A 16,422-nucleotide genomic window follows, 5' to 3' on the forward strand; every position below is an offset into this window, starting at 1 on the left:
GGAGGTCGGGTCTCGGGAACACTCGTTCGTATGATGGCACTCGTCCTAAGGAATCCGGAAATCCCCGACATTTGTATTTCCGAGGAGAGCCAAAAACACCCAAGGTTCCCCGAGAATCATCAATGACGGGTGAGTTGGATACTCCTGAGCCTATGCAACTGCGAAGAGCTAGGTTATCGGTTGGGGAACGGTCAAGTAGACTGAGTTCAAACTGTTGTCTGTACTGTGGAGGGGCAGGACATTATGTAGCTACCTGCCCTGTTAGAAAACCCTTGCCTCTGGTGGGTACAAGTGCTCTGGTGAGCCAGACTGGGAGTTCCTTAATTCCCATCACCTGCACTCCTTTTTTTGTGCTTTTTTCTGTGGGAAGACCAGTCTAAGTCTCTCCGAGTGCTCATTGACTCTGGGGCTGATGAAAGTTTTATGGATGCTACTATTGTTTCTGAACTTGGTATTCCCACTCAACCCCTCTCTGTCCCCATGGATGCAAGGGCACTGGACGGCTGCTCAATTGGAAGAGTCACCCATAGTACAGTGCCCGTTCATATACGGGTTTCAGGAAACCACAGTGAGACCATACAGTTCCTCCTCATTGCATCTCCCTATGTTCCTGTTGTCTTGGGATTGTCCTGGCTCCAAAAACACAACCCTGTTATTGGACCACGATCTCCATCCTGGGTTGGAGCCCATTTTGCCATTCTCACTGTCTTAAAGCAGCACAGGCGTCCCTGAGACGTCCTCCTCAGGGCTTTAGTAAGGCTTTGGATGTCTCGGCCATTCCCACTGAATACCATGACCTCCTTTTTGGAGCCAGGAACATTTTCAGTGAGGCATATGCTACTTCTCTTCCCCCGCACCGTCCTTATGATTGTGCCATTGATCTCCTCCCAGGCACCACACCTACTTGTGGTCGGCTATATTCTCTATCTGGGCAGGATACCAAGGTCATGGAGGAATACATAGAGGAGTCTCTGGCTACTGGAGGCGTCCGTCTGCATCTCCTGCTGGCGCAGGGTTTTTCTTTGTGGAGAAGAAGGACAAGACCCTGTGTCCGTGCATTGACTACCGGGGTCTGAATGACATTACGATTAAGAATTGTTACCCCCTACCACTCCTCTCCTTGGCTTTTGAACCTCTCCAGGGGGCCACAAGTTTTTCCAAGCTGGACCTTCGGAATGCCTACCACCTGGTTCGGATACGCAAAGGAGATGAATGTAAAACAGCATTCAACACAGCCAGCGGATATTATGAGTACCAGGTCATGCCTTTTGGACTCACCAACTGTCCAGGCTCTGGTAAACGATGTGCTCCGGGACATGCTAAACCGTTTTGAGTTTGTATACCTTGACGACATCCTGTTTTTTCCCCGGTCTGCCCAAGAACATGTTCTTCATGTCAGACAGGTCCTTCAGTGCCTCCTGGAGAACCAATTGTTCGTGAAAGCCGAGAAGTGTGAGTTCCACCGTTCGACAATCTCCTTTCTGGGATATGTCATCGCTGAGGGATATGTCCAAATGGATCCTAGAAAGGTGAAAGCAGTGGTAGATTGGCCATAACCTACGTCCAGGGTGCAGTTACAATGTTTCCTGGGTTTCGCTAACTTCTACCACCGTTTCATTCGGGGCTACAGTACCCTGGCGGCCTCCCTCTCTGCACTCACCTCTCCCAAAGTACCATTCACATGGTCTCCAGCTGTCGACAGAGCCTGTGTGGACCTGAAGCATCGGTTCACCACAGCACCCATCCTCGTCCATCCAGACCCGTCCCTTCAATTTGTGGTAGAGGTTGATGCTTCTGACGTTGGAGTGGGGGCCATCCTGTCCCAGCGATCTGCCCAGGACCAAAAGCTTCATCCCTGTGCCTTCCTGTCCCATCGTCTCAATCCTGCAGAGAGAAACTTCGACGTAGGAAACCGAGAACTGTTGGTGGTCAAGATTGTGTTGGAAGAGTGGCGGCACTGGCTGGAAGGAGCAGAACAGCCATTCTTGTTCTGGACTAACCATAAAAATGTGGAATATCCCCATACAGCCAAGCACCTTAACTCCAGGCAGGCCTGGTGAGCTCTCTTGTTTGCAAGATTTAACTTCACCATTTCCTACCGCCCAGGTTCCAAAAATGTGAAGCCTGACACACGCTCCCACCTATACAGTTCCTCTGCCACACCCTCGGTCTCCGAAACCATTCTCCCTACCTCATGCCTTGCAACCTCAGTGGGTTGGGGGATTGAGACCCTGGTTTGCAAGGCACAACGTTCCCAGCCTGGACCTGAAGGGGGCCCGGCTAACCGGCTGTTTGTCCCTAACTCAGTCCGGTCCTGGAATGGGCTCATTCCTCCAGGCTGACCTGTCATCCAGGTTCCCGCCGTACCCTAGCATTCCTCCGACAACGTTTCTGGTGGCCCACAATGGTTCCTGATGTCTCTGCCTTCGTTGCCCCGTGCACGGTGTGTGCTCAGAACAAGACACCACGGCAAGCTCCTTCTGGCTTCTTCAGCCACTACTGGTGCCTAATCGTCCCTGGTCCCATATCTCTCTGGACTTTGTCATTGGGCTTCCCCCATCTGTTGGCACCAGTGTTACGAACCCCTTTGGCCCTGCAGTCTAGGGGGGATGGAAACGAGACCCGTAACATATCTCATGCAAATCACCCCAGTGAAAAAGTAACAGTGAGAACTAAAACAACCACAGCCAACCTAAATCTACCGTCAAACACTTCAGGTTTATTTTAAACACACAGTAATGGGGTGTGGGAAAAAGGGGCTGAGCTGAACCCAAGGAAATAAATAATAAATATCCAAATAAACCCCTAAGCTAGTCTAGCATGCTTTAAGAACAGCTAGCTAACTAACCAAAAATACAGTGGGTGGTCCGCCCAGTTCTAACTAGGGTATTTAGACACTGTTTTCCTACGGGTAATGTAGGCCCATGGGCAACTTGGCTGGTTATCCCCTTTTCCCACAAACAAACAGTCATACACCATAACAATACAATATTCACAGGATAACGGACAAAGTGACATGTAGGTGCAAAAACAAAAGAGAGATCTCCAGAGAGAACTAATTGGGATACTTTTAAACCAAGGGAAAGGGGATGTGATTGGGTAAGGGAAAAGGAGCAGGTGTGTCTTCAGTGGCGACTGATTGGCGACTGATGAGTGACACCTGTGACTAGGGCAGAAGGAAAGAAAACAAATACACACACAGGATACCTGTATCCGTAACAACCATCATTCTGACGGTGGTGGATCGGTTCTCAAAGGCCGTTCATTTCATCCCTCTCCCCAAAACTCCCTCTGCCATGGAAACGGCCCAGCTCATGGTGCAGCACGTCTTACGGATCCATGGACTCCCGGTGGATATGGTTTCCGACCGGGGTCCTCAGTTCTCGTTTCAGTTCTGGAAGGTGTTGGCCAGCCTATCCTACAGATTACATCCCCAATCTAATGGCCAGTCGGAGCGAGCTAACCAGGACCTGGAGACTACCCTAAGATGCCTGACCTCAACCAACCCCACTACCTGGTGCCGACAACTGGTCTGGGTGGAGTATGCCCGGAACACCCTTCCCTGTTCAGCCACGGGACTTTCCCCTTTTGAGTGCTCCATGGTGTACCAGCCTCCATTCTTTCCAGAACAAGAACCGGAAGTCAACGTACCCTCGGCCCAGATGTTCGTCTGTCGATGTACCTGGAGAAGGGCTCGAGTAGCACTTCTCAAGACCAACTCCAGATATCGTCAACAAGCGGACCGCCGCAGGACTCCAGTTACCCACTACTGCATTGGGCAGAGGGTATGGCTGTCCACATGGGACCTGCCGCTTCGGGTAGAGTCCCGCAAACTGTTCCCCCTGTTTCATTCGTTATTTTCCCATCTCTAGAGTCTACTGCTGTAAAATGTAAAATGCCTCCTGTGTGTTCAACCACAGGGTAGGGGTTTCCAGTACCTGGTTGACTGGAAGGGTTACGGCCCGGAGGAGAGGTGCTGGGTTCCCGCTAGAGACATCCTGGATCCAGCCCTCATCGCCGACTTCCACCGCCAAACACCCCAGCACCCCAATATCAGGTGGCGCCCCTAGAAAGGGGGGGGGGGGGGGGTACTGTCACACCCTGATCTGGTTCACCTATCCTTGTGATAATCTCCACCCCCTCCAGGTGTTGCTTATTATCCCTGGTGTATATGTCCCTGTGCTTCCTGTCTCTCTGTGCCAGTTCGTCTTGTTTGCCAAGTCAACCAGCATTTTTCCTCTTGCTCCTATCTTTCCCAGTCTCTGTTTGATTATAGTCCTCCTGGTTTCAACCCTTGCCTGTACTGACTCCGACCCCACCTGCCTTACCACTCTGCCTGTTCTGACTACCAGCCTGCCTATCCCCTTGTACTGTTTTGGACTCGGATCTAGTTTATGAACTCTCACCTGTCCCCAACTTGCCTTTGCCTACTCCCTTTGTTATAATAAATATCGGAGCTCTACCATCTGCCTCCTGTGTCTGCATTTGGGTATCGCCTTGTGCCCTTATAGTTATGTTGATAGGATTGGACAATATTGCTGTTCTACAATATTGCTGTTCTGCCTGAGCATTAGGAATGTAACCAAGTACTTTTGGGTGTCAGCGAAAATGTATGGGAGTAAAAAGTACAGATTTAGTGGAGTGGATGTAGTGGAATTAATGCAACCGCTGTGTCAGATTTCAAAAAAACTTAACGGAAATATAAACCATGCAATAATCTGAGACGGAGCTCAGATGATTAGCCAAATTAGCCACCATGTTGGACTCAACAGAAACCAGAAAATACATGATAAATGTTTCCTTACCTTTGATGAATTCATCAGAATGCAGTCCTAGGAATCCCAGGTCCACAATAAATGCTTGATTTGTTCGTTCATGTCCGTTATTTATGTCAAATTAGCTACTTTCGAATTGTTTACCAAATACCCTAACCAAAGTCTCAAAGCGCGACCACTATAACGTGACGAAATGTCCAAACGTTCCGTTACAGTCAGTAGAAACATGGCAACGATGTACTGAATCAATCTTTAGAATGTTGTTAACATACATCTTGAATAACGTTCCAACCGGAGAATTAAATCGACTTCAATTGAGAGATGGAACAGAGCTGCCTCTCACGTGAACGCGCGTGTTGAATGCATGGTCACCTCATGGCACTTCATACTAAATTCTGTCTCCTTCGACCCCCCTTCACATTAGAGTCATCAGACTTAGTTCTATTGACTGTTGACATCTAGTGGAAGCCGTAGGAAGTGAAAACCCATCCATATCTCTCTGTATTTTGAATAAGAGCTTGGTTGAAAATATGGCACCCCCAGAAAAATCCAAACAGGAAGTGGAACTTCTCAGGTTTTTGCCTGCCATATGAGTTCTGTTCATCTCACAGACTTAATTCAAACAGTTTTAGAAACTTTAGAGTGTTTTCTATCCAATACTAATATATAATATGCATATATTAGCAACTGAGACTGAGGAGCTGGCCGTTTACAATGGGCACCTTTCATCCAAGCTACTACTCAATACTGCCCCTTCAGCCATAAGAAGTTAACAAACCTCCAAACGAGCTTCAGTGCCATACACCACTCCTTCCGTGGCTTCCAACTGCTCTTAAATGCTAGTAAAATTAAATGCATGCTCTTCAACCGATCGCTACCCGCACCCGCCCGCCTGACTAGCATCACTACTCTGGACGGTTCTGACTTAGAATATGTGGACAACTATAAATACCTAGGTGTCTCCTTCCAGACTCATATTAAGCATCTCCAATCCAAAATTAAATCTAGAACCGGCTTCCTATTTCGCAACAAAGCCTCCTTCACTCATGCTGCCAAAGATACCCTCGTAAACTGACTATCCTACCGATCCTTGACTTCGGCGATGTCATTTACAAAATAGCCTCCAACACTCTACTCAGACTGCATCCAATTTGCTATCACAGTGCCATCCGTTTTGTCACCAAAGCCCCATATACTACCCACCGTTGGCTGGCCCTCGCTACATATTCGTCACCAAACCCACTGGCTCCAGGTCATCTATAAGTCTTGGCTAGGTAAAGCCCCGCCTTATCTCAGCTCACTGGTCACCATAGCAGCACCCATCCGTAGCACACGCTCCAGCAGGTATTTTTCACTGGTCATCCTCAAAGCCAATTCCTACTTTGGCCGCCTTTCCTTCCAGTTCTCTGCTGCCAATGACTGGAACGGATTTGCAAAAATCACTGAAGCTGGAGACTCATTTCTCCCTCTCTAATTTTAAGCATCAGCTGTCAGAGCAGCTTACCGATCATTGCACCTGTACACAGCCCATCTGTAAATAGCCCACCCAACTACCTCATCCCCATATTGTTATTTTTTTGTTGTTGCTTACTTGCACCCCAGTATCTCTACTTGCACATTCATCTTCTGCACATCTATCACTCCAGTGTTTAATTGCTGAATTGTAATAATTTCGCCACTATGACCTATTTATTGCCTTACCTCCCTAATCTTACTATATTTGCACACACTGTATATAGATTTTTCTATTGTGTTATTGACTGTACGTTTGTTTATCCCATGTGTAACTCTGTGTTTGTGTCGCACTGCTTTGCTTTATCTTGGTCAGGTCGCAGTTGTAAATGAGAACTTGTTCTCAACTGGCCTATCTGGTTAAATAAAGGTGAAATATATATATTATTTAAAGTGTGTTTAGGTGTTTTGGCTGAACTTGACATGCTGGCTCCGTCCTGGTGGCGCAGTAGACTAATTCCATGGATAGAGAACAGAATATTATGTGTTTTTGTATTGTCTAGGGTGGTTGTATGGTTTAGGGGGTTAAGTAGAGTAGATGGGTTTGTGTTTAGTGTAGGTGTCTAGCTGTGTCTATGGTTGCCTGAATGGTTCTCAATCAGAGACAGATGTCATTAATTGTCTCTGATTGGGAGCCATATTTAAGACAGCCATAGGCACTAGGTTAATGTGGGTAATTGTCTATGTTGTACGTTTGTAGCGTGTGTGTGCACTTACGTCTATAGCTTCACGATCGTTTGTTGTTTTGTTTCAGTTTGTTAAAGTGTTCGTTGCGTGTTTTTCCCTTCTCAAATAAAAGAGAATGTATTTTGCACACGCTGCGCCTTGGTCCACTCTCTCTCAGCAAGACGATCGTGACAAAACAAGCTAGCAGTGTTACTTAAAGTTTTATTGAAACATTCAGTGAAAGTTTTAAGGAATTTATTTAAAAACCTGAAATTACCTATTATTTCCATTCTCAGAGCATTAATAAAACTTCCCAAGAAAACTTAAGGAACCAGAGTAAAATGCCCTCAGAACCTCCCTGCAACCTAAAAATAAACTTTCCCAGAACAGGCGAAATGTTTACTTATGTTCTCAGAATGTTAAAAAAAAGTTACATTTTACCGGTTAGGAAACGTATGGCTTCGTTCGTAGAACCAATGTGAAGCTGAAAACATATGTTCCCACAACTTCCAAGGAACCAAATGTGCTAGCTGGGAAGACCCCAAATGTAAAATGATTTCAAGCTCTAAAATTGGGAAATGCATGTGAAAGGATTGTTTTCACAGCTGTGCACTTGGCGCCAACACTTTAGGCTGGAGTATGTGTCAGGCAACCACAGTTGAAGAGAGGGATAGACTTTATAAGGATGCTGTAAGCAGCGATGGATGAATGGTGTGTGGAGCAGGTTGACCTGTTGATTAGCCAAGATGAGAGGGGAGGTTGGGAGGAGATGGATAGGGTTGCTTGTCGCACTATCATCGATTCGTAGCCTTGTAGTCATCTGAGTTTATATAAATAAATAAAGCATCTGTAATGAAATCATAGTCCAGTGCTAAATGCAAGGATTGCTCTTTGGCTGTAATGCAGTTTGAGTAAGTCTAATGTCCCCATAAGAGGAGAGGAATTCCCTATGGTGGAACCCAGAGGTAAATTAAATGAAATATGCTTGTTTCTCTTATGTCCTCTGATCTCCACCATCACTTTACTGTTTTAATCTCACCCGACCTTCAACTTTCAGCCTTAAAAGAAACAGAGACATCTACTAGGTTCACACAGTCCAGCCACTAGTTCAGGCTGAGGGCTTTATGTGTTAAATTATGCTAAATAAGTCTAGACATTCATATATTATGGAATTCCCCATTACAATAGCCACTTGTAAAAAATAGCAGTAAACATAACCTCTAATACTGTGTCCTGTATAAATATATACTGATAATACTGTAGCCTGATTAATGAAATAACACATTACATTTGTTGTTATTCCCAGCAAGCCATGGAAACAAAAACACTCAAGTTTGAGTGAGAGCACAGTAAGTCTAGTAGATGTGTTACCCTTTCAAACAAGAAAGTGAATGAAAACATCTTCCACTGAGTCCACTGAGTCTATTATTATAGGCTCAGCCTATGGCTGCTCGTGCCAGCACTGGCTGATTAAATGCTGACAAACTGATTTGGTAACAGGCAACTCACACCAATGCTCAAGAGTTTCGGGAAAGAGACGTGTATCATACCAAGGATTATTCTGAAGTCACATGCAATAGTTGGTCAATCAAAACAACTTTTCTTTGTTTGGTAATATTGAGCTACTCGCTGCCCTGTGGTCTGATCTCACCACTGGCACCACTGCCTGCCTGACCGACTCACTGCTTCACAGACTTTAGGAGATGATTGTTAGAGTAACTAAGCAGGCAGGTCCCTCCCTTTGCCATGCACTTCAACAGACCACTTCAAAACAAGCATCCATACTGTTCCATGGGAACAGAGGTTCTGGGAACAGAGGGTCAATTAATCATCCTAATTTAGCTTTTGCAGGTCATTAGATCTCTTTAATAATTAACTAGCAAGTCAAAGTACCCAGTCTTTTATCAGCAGACTATTATTAAATGACTTTAGGAAAATTGAGAACTTTTAAATGTAAAATCAATTGTATTTAGTGATTACTCTGACATTACAAGGACACACAACATTTTTGTGTTGCCTGGCCCTGGTGAAAAACAAGGACATGAGCAAAAGCATATGCTTAAATATTGGATCTTGACTGTTCTTGTATTCCAGTTACAATGAATTGACTGTCTAAGGTTTACTGGAAGATGTGGGTCAAGGTGCATTCTTCCCTGCTGACTCAATGGGAAAGGCATCCAACACAGTAAATCACACCAGCTCCAATGTGTAGCTAGCCCAACGAACAGTGGTTCAGGCAAATGATGTACAGGCATTAACAAACATTCTGTATTTCATCTCCCTGCTGCCACTAAACCAAATCAAGATATCTATACTTTTACAGTGAAATGCAATGTAATCCAAATTATTGTATAAAGAAAAATGGGTCACACTTTATTTGGATAATCCATCTGTAGATGTTTTACAGATGGTCATACTATCAACAAACTATTTGTTGATAAGCAACTGCTTGCTAAGGTTACGGTTAGGGTTAAGGTAAGGTTTAGAATAAGGGCTAGGGTAAGGGTTAAGTTTAGGGTTAGGATAAGAGTTAAGGGCTAGGGATAGGGTTAGTAGATAGTTAGTTGAAATGTTACTGATAGTCTGTAGATAGTCTATAGAGCATCTACAGATGGACTATCCAAATAAATTGTTACCAAAAAATTTTAGTCTCTCATATACTGTTGGCTGGCTATGAGGTGATTTAATACATTGTTTGGGTAAATCGATTAACATTCTGTGGGAAACCGAACATTTCCTTTTCAAGTTATTTACATAAACATTAGCAGCTCAGAGAGCGGGGCTTTGGTATTGAAAGGTGATCTGGGAGTCCAGCTGTAGGGTCTCCAGGGCTGCCATCCCTCTCTCTCAGCCTTCTGATGATGAGTACTGTGGATACACATTACAGAGAACTCTCTGGCCAATCATTTATCTCATAAATCTACACACGCAGGAACAGCAGCCACATTGCTCAAGTTCACCGGCTCAGCCTTTCTGAGGCAAACTTTCACTTTTATTTGTGTTTTGACTCTTTATGGTTCAAAGGGCCAGGGGAAGTTTCTTCCCGGGTTGATTAATGAAGAATACCAAATGAGCCAAAGAAAACACTCAAATCAGTTCATTAGTCACAGAGGGATATGTGTCTGTCTGTGTGTGTGTGTGTGTGTGTGTGTGTGTGTGTGTGTGTGTGTGTGTGTGTGTGTGTGTGTGTGTGTGTGTGTGTGTGTGTGTGTGTGTGTGTGTGTGTGTGTGTGTGTGTGTGTGTGTGTGTGTGTGTGTGTGTGTGTGTGTGTGTGTGTGTGTGTACAGTATGACTGTGAACATGTGCGAGTTAAGTCGATTAAGTATGTGTGTCAGTTTGTGTGTGAGCATGCACCCTACAGTACAGAACAGTACATATATAACATACACTACATATACAGAAGTACGTGGACACCCCTTCAAATTAGTAGATTCGGTTATTTCAGCCACATGTATACATTTGAAAACACAGCCATGCCATCTCCATAGACAAACATTGGCCTTACTGAAGAGCTCAGTGACTTTCAACGTGGCACAATCATAGGATGCCAGTTCGTCAAATTTCTGCCCTGCCCTAGCTGGCCGGTCAACTGTAAATGCTGTTATTGTGATGTGGAAACGTCTAGGAGCAACAACGGCTCAGACGGCAAGTGGTAGGCTACACAAGCTCACAGAATGGGACTGCCGAGTGCTGAAGCACGTAGCGTGTAAAAATAGTCTGTCCTCGGTTGCAACACTCACTACCGAGTTCCAAACTGCCTCTGGAAGCAACGTTAGCACAATAACTATTCGTCAGGAGCTTCATGAAATGGGTTTCCATGGCCAAGGAGCCTCACACAAGCCTAAGATCATCATGCGCAATGCCAAGTGTCGGCTGGAGGGGTGTAAAGCTCGCCGCCATTGGACTCTGGTGCAGTGGAAACGCGTTCTCTGGAGTGATGAATCCCAATTCTGGGTTTGGCGGATACCAGGAGAACGCTACCTGCCCCAATGGATGGTGGCAACTGTAAAGTTTGGTGGAGGAGGAATAATGGTCTGGGGCTGTTTTACAGCATACAATGACATTCTAGACGATTCTGTGCTTCCAACTTTGTGGCAACAGTTTGGGGAAGGCCCTTTCCTGTTTCAGCATGACAATGCCCCCGTGCACAAAGCGAGGTCCATACAGAAATGGTTTGTCTAGATCGATGTGGAAGAACTTGACTGTTCAAACATCTAGTGGAAAGCCTTTCCAGAAATGTGCAGGCTGTTATAGCAGCAAAACGGGGACCAACTCCATATTAATGATTTTGGAATGAAATGTTCGACGAGCAGCTGTCCACATACTCTTGGTTATGTAGTGTGTATGTATATTTACTGTACTGTAGGTGTCAGAAATGTAGCCATTGAAAACCTGATATGAGGAATGGTTTTGCGATACTAGCACCAGATCAGACTACAATCAAAACCAGACATAATCCTGTTTTATGATGGTGACATAAAACCTTTACACATTTACAGAACCGACATGTACTTTTCTATTGTGTGTGTGTAAACAATCCTCATCACTCTGGAGATGATATTGGTCTATGTCATAGACCCAATGACATCATGGAAATCTTCCATGCAGCAGAAACAAGAATATCCACCACATGACAGAGATCCCCAGATTACAGTTCTGTGCTGCGAAGAAGATGCTTTATAGAAAAATAAATTCCTTCTAATTCATGGTTTGTCAATGAGAATTATGTGTTTGGAGTGGGTGTGTGAAATTATCATAAAGGCTTTCTGAATATAGCTCATGCAATACAAGTAAGTACCATTTAGAGCTGTGTGGATTTTCATTGCACCCATTGGGCCTGAGCAGGGTAGCATTTATAACTCTGTCTTCCAGATCACAGCGATAGTAGAGGACATTTTGACAAACACCTCTGAAAATCCACAGCAGTCCAAACAGTCCCCAGCTAGATTGGTTTATACAGTATGCCCCTGCCCTGGTTGAGTTGGCAGGCAATAAGCAGTATACATCATTCAGGGAAAGATATTCTTCATAAAACATTATTACAATGCCTTGGAAATCTAATTCCCAGTAGCAAGTCAATAAAAAGAAAAAACACACATTCAGATGAATTGCTTGTCAGGGATGAGATGCGTATTGTTTAAGATGGAAATATTCATGGATTCCAAAATGTGCTAAGATTTGCGCCTTGTTCCAAGTTAAACAAACAGGACACATACTTCACTCTCTCCCTCCTCCCAGTGTGCTAATGTATCATCTATACATTTCTAGAGTACACAGGCTATGTCACCAACTGTATATCATTGGCCAGTGTCTTGGAAGCTGACAATCCAAATGCTAGGTTACAAATCAGGCAAAATCAATGTCATTCAGTCTGATAATATATGTTAGTTTTCTTTTTGGGAGAGTGGACAAAATTATAAAATTCCAGTTGATTTGCCATCGCAGAACTTTAGTATCAGGAGGATGGTCCTGTTTGACGTTTTGCTTGCAAGTGATTTTTTTTTACAACCACTACACCAAGCAGATAAAACAGCCATTGTGAAATATTTGATTTGGGTTTGTATTGGCTACATGGAGCTCTGAATGTTGATCATAAGATGTTTTGCAAATCCAGTGTAATTTTAGACCTTTCCACATAACCATAGCCACATGTTTAATAACAGTTGCAAGTTGTTCTTCTTTTCTCTACATAAGGGAATGTTGAAGATCCAACAAAGCCAATAGAGGTTTTAGCTGCAAAGCAAAATGTAACACTCTTATTATTGTGTGGTTCTTAAAATATTTGGGGTTAGAGGTCAGGCTTGTCTTGACAATGATATTGCTGCAGAAACTATTACAACTGTTGAATATCTAAAGGATGTATGTTGTAACCACCAAACAATATGGGCTAGGATAATATCACCGTTCAATTTGGTATAGGTTGAGACCAACTAGAATAATAGTTGAAATACATCAGTTTGAGTGTAATCCCGACACCCAGGATCAAATGAGCTACTCTGCTAAAGCCTGAGTAGTTTGAGTGGATCTTTTGACTAATATGCTAAAATGTACCCCTTACCAAAGTTTTTTAATTGCCCTTTTTATAGATCTTTAGTTTACAGATATTATACTACATAGTTAAAGTGAAACCTTGAAAGTCATCCTCTAAAAAATACGCAGTTCTGTGTCCTCTGGCTGACATTCAGCAGCACGCAGTCTTTCCTCTCAATCTGTTGAAATGTTATCAACCCGGCAGGTATAAACAATGTTATTAAATCATAAGCTCCTTCCATCTGTTGTGAACCTCTCTGTATTGTGTCTCTCATGCTGGGCTCAGCTCAGTGCACCTCCATGCTGTCTCCACTCTCGTCCTCCCTGAGCAGAAGAGAGAAGTGTCGCTGAGAGTGCATTAGTCTTATTATACAAAGTGTTCTCTCTCCAGACTGTACAATTCACACACACACACACACACACACACACACACACACACACACACACACACACACACACACACACACACACACACACACACACACACACACACACACACACACACACACACACACACACACACACACACACACACACACACACACACACACACACACACACACACACACACACACCAAACTTTATCCTACTTTTGAATGGCTTTAATGGATCTTTTAACTAGAGGCGAAAAGCATTAAATTCACAAACCAATTAAATGCTTCCAAGAAATGTGCATTTATAATGACTCTGTACCACAGGCTGCATCTTTTAGTGTTATGGTTAGTAGTACGCTGCAGGCTTCGTACATACAATACTGTAGTGTCTTAAATTAGTAGAACATTGCTACAATGTTGTTCCTCCCCTTACAGAAAAAACAAATTTTCACCTGTGGAAAATCACATGATTTCACATGAAAGTTCCCATGTCTAGTTTCATGTTATAACATGTTGCTTTACTTCACATAAGATCACGTGATCACATGAAAACATGTGTTTTTGGAACACTTCAGATGTGTTCACATGTGAACTTCCTGTGTCTTTTCCATACGGGTGCCTATACAAAACATTAAAGTCTTAATAAATGTCACGATCGTCGTAATGTGGAAGAGAGGAGGACCAAGGCGCAGCGTGAAGTGAATACATTCTTCTTTTAATGAAACGAAACGAAGAACACTTGACAAACTATACAAAACAACAAAACGACGAACGTGACGCTACATATAAACAGTGCAGACACAGGCAACTAACATAGACAATAACCCACAACCCACAATACAAAACAGGCTACCTAAATATGGTTCCCAATCAGAGACAACGCAAAACACCTGTCTCTGATTGAGAACCATATCAGGCCAAACACATAGAAATAGACAAACCAGACATACAACATAGAATGCCCACTCAGATCACACCCTGACCAAACAAAACATAAAACATACAAAGCAAACTATGGTCAGGGCGTGACAATAAATGATGCATATGTATGTCGAATGGTAATCTGTTGGACACACTGTGCGGTAATAATTGATGTTGCAACATGGCAGCTAAGAAGCACGGACTGTGCTCAACATTCATGGTGTAGTGTGATACATATCTTGCCAGTAATATGGACAACTCTGTGTGTTGAACCATGTGTACTGTACAAATGACATTCATTTTGGATGAGGCACATCAATGTAGTATTAAGGACAGATACGTACAATGACGTGAGCAATTTACAGCGTTAGTTCCAGAGACACAGAATGTAAATCATACATGATGAAACCCCCCAACATTCCTCAGACTATGAGTCCAGGTGTTCGGTGGCAATCCAATGAAGATGAGCACCACACGTGACAGTCTTATTGAATGTTATGGCTAGCCTACTACAGCACTGGGCATCAAACAGACCTGACAAATCTTAGCTCTGGGGCAGTCCAGGAATGCATGGCTTCTCTCCATTGCATTTCATTCTAATGCTTTGTTAGGAATTAAAGGAACAGTTTTTAACTATCAGATTCTCATTTTGACTTTTAGAATAATAAACATACATTAATAAACAAAATTCTAAAAATAAGTTGTGTAACCAGAAAGGATGACAAGAATATAATGGAAATTCACACTGACAAATGTGTATTTTTCTCTCCCCCAATGTATAGTCATTCTAGCTACTGCTTTGTATTGTCTACAACCCTGAAATTCATGGCAGTTTATAGTGCCAAAACTCTATTCCCAGTCTTCTCTTATTTGTTTTCCAAGTGTTTATGTGGAATGGAAAAAGTGCACTCAGAGTTGTCAGATAGTGAACATCTGGTTGAAGAGAGCTCCCATAGGGGATGTTTCATTCTGCTTTAAGTGGAGGTGGTTGATCTCTGAAAATGATAGAGGACAGAGAAAATACCAGATCATTTCAATCCAAGCCACATGCAGACAAGAGAAAGCCGGCATATATGGTACATTTATAGCTTTTTAATGACTGTGTAGTATGGTTCCATAGATGAGGTGGGTTTGGCAGATGATGCTGAGCGATGATGCTGAGGAGAGGGGCATTCAAGTCTGTGCCTCGTGAATAAATTACAGTACACTGCACAGTTGTATACTGCACAATTCTACATTACATGTACACAGTAATGCACAATCAGGGATGATATACAAAACCCAAAGCCAAATGTTGAGAAAGTCTTGGCATGCCAACAACACGAGATACACGTACAATAGGATTTTCCAATCATTTTAAATCCTTATTGAATCATTTGGTTAGGGGACTAAAGGATGACACTACTAGACAATGTCGGAAACATTTGTAATTACAATGTGCTGACTTCTTTATGAATATTCCAAACTCAATGTGAAAGTGGCCTCTCTGAAGAGATTTGACTTTAAGAGTCATATGAGAGCATGGGACTGCTATTTGGGTAAGATGCTAGCCTTAGGCCCTAGAGCGTTTGGATTTGCCAGACCACATGTGTTTACTAGCCCTATAATGTATGCAGTGAATACTGTATAAAAAAGGGAGTGCCAAGTCTTTGCCATACTGCAAACTGCTTTATTTGGTAGATTATAACTGCATGACATTTCAAAAGTACCTAGCCACAATGATTTAGATTTTTTGTATGTAAAAACAAAGAGAAACTCTGCTGAAGACTAACCATTATTGCAGTAATTTTGCTTCCATTCAATTGTACTATGGAGACCATAATAATCCCTAATCAACCAATCAACTAGCTTGCATTCTAAAAATGCATTTTCCCCCATGAATTAATGACTGGTAAAAGGTTCAACTGAACTCAGATACCCAGACTTTCTCCTTTGTTGGAACCAAATACAGAGAATGTTTTCTAAATAAGATATAGCAACTTTATAGCCATTAGTATTTAGACTGAGAGCGCTGTTTGTATTGGCTAGGGGCATTTGTTCCCAACCACCAATGAGCAACAGGATAATTCAAAGGAAAAGGGGTGAAGGTAATGATATATTCCAGAGATACCACTTCCTTCTAATTCCAGCAGTTGAAAACAGT

The sequence above is a fragment of the Salvelinus alpinus genome, chromosome 9 (assembly GCF_045679555.1).
Source record: "Salvelinus alpinus chromosome 9, SLU_Salpinus.1, whole genome shotgun sequence".
Lineage (NCBI taxonomy): Eukaryota > Metazoa > Chordata > Actinopteri > Salmoniformes > Salmonidae > Salvelinus > Salvelinus alpinus.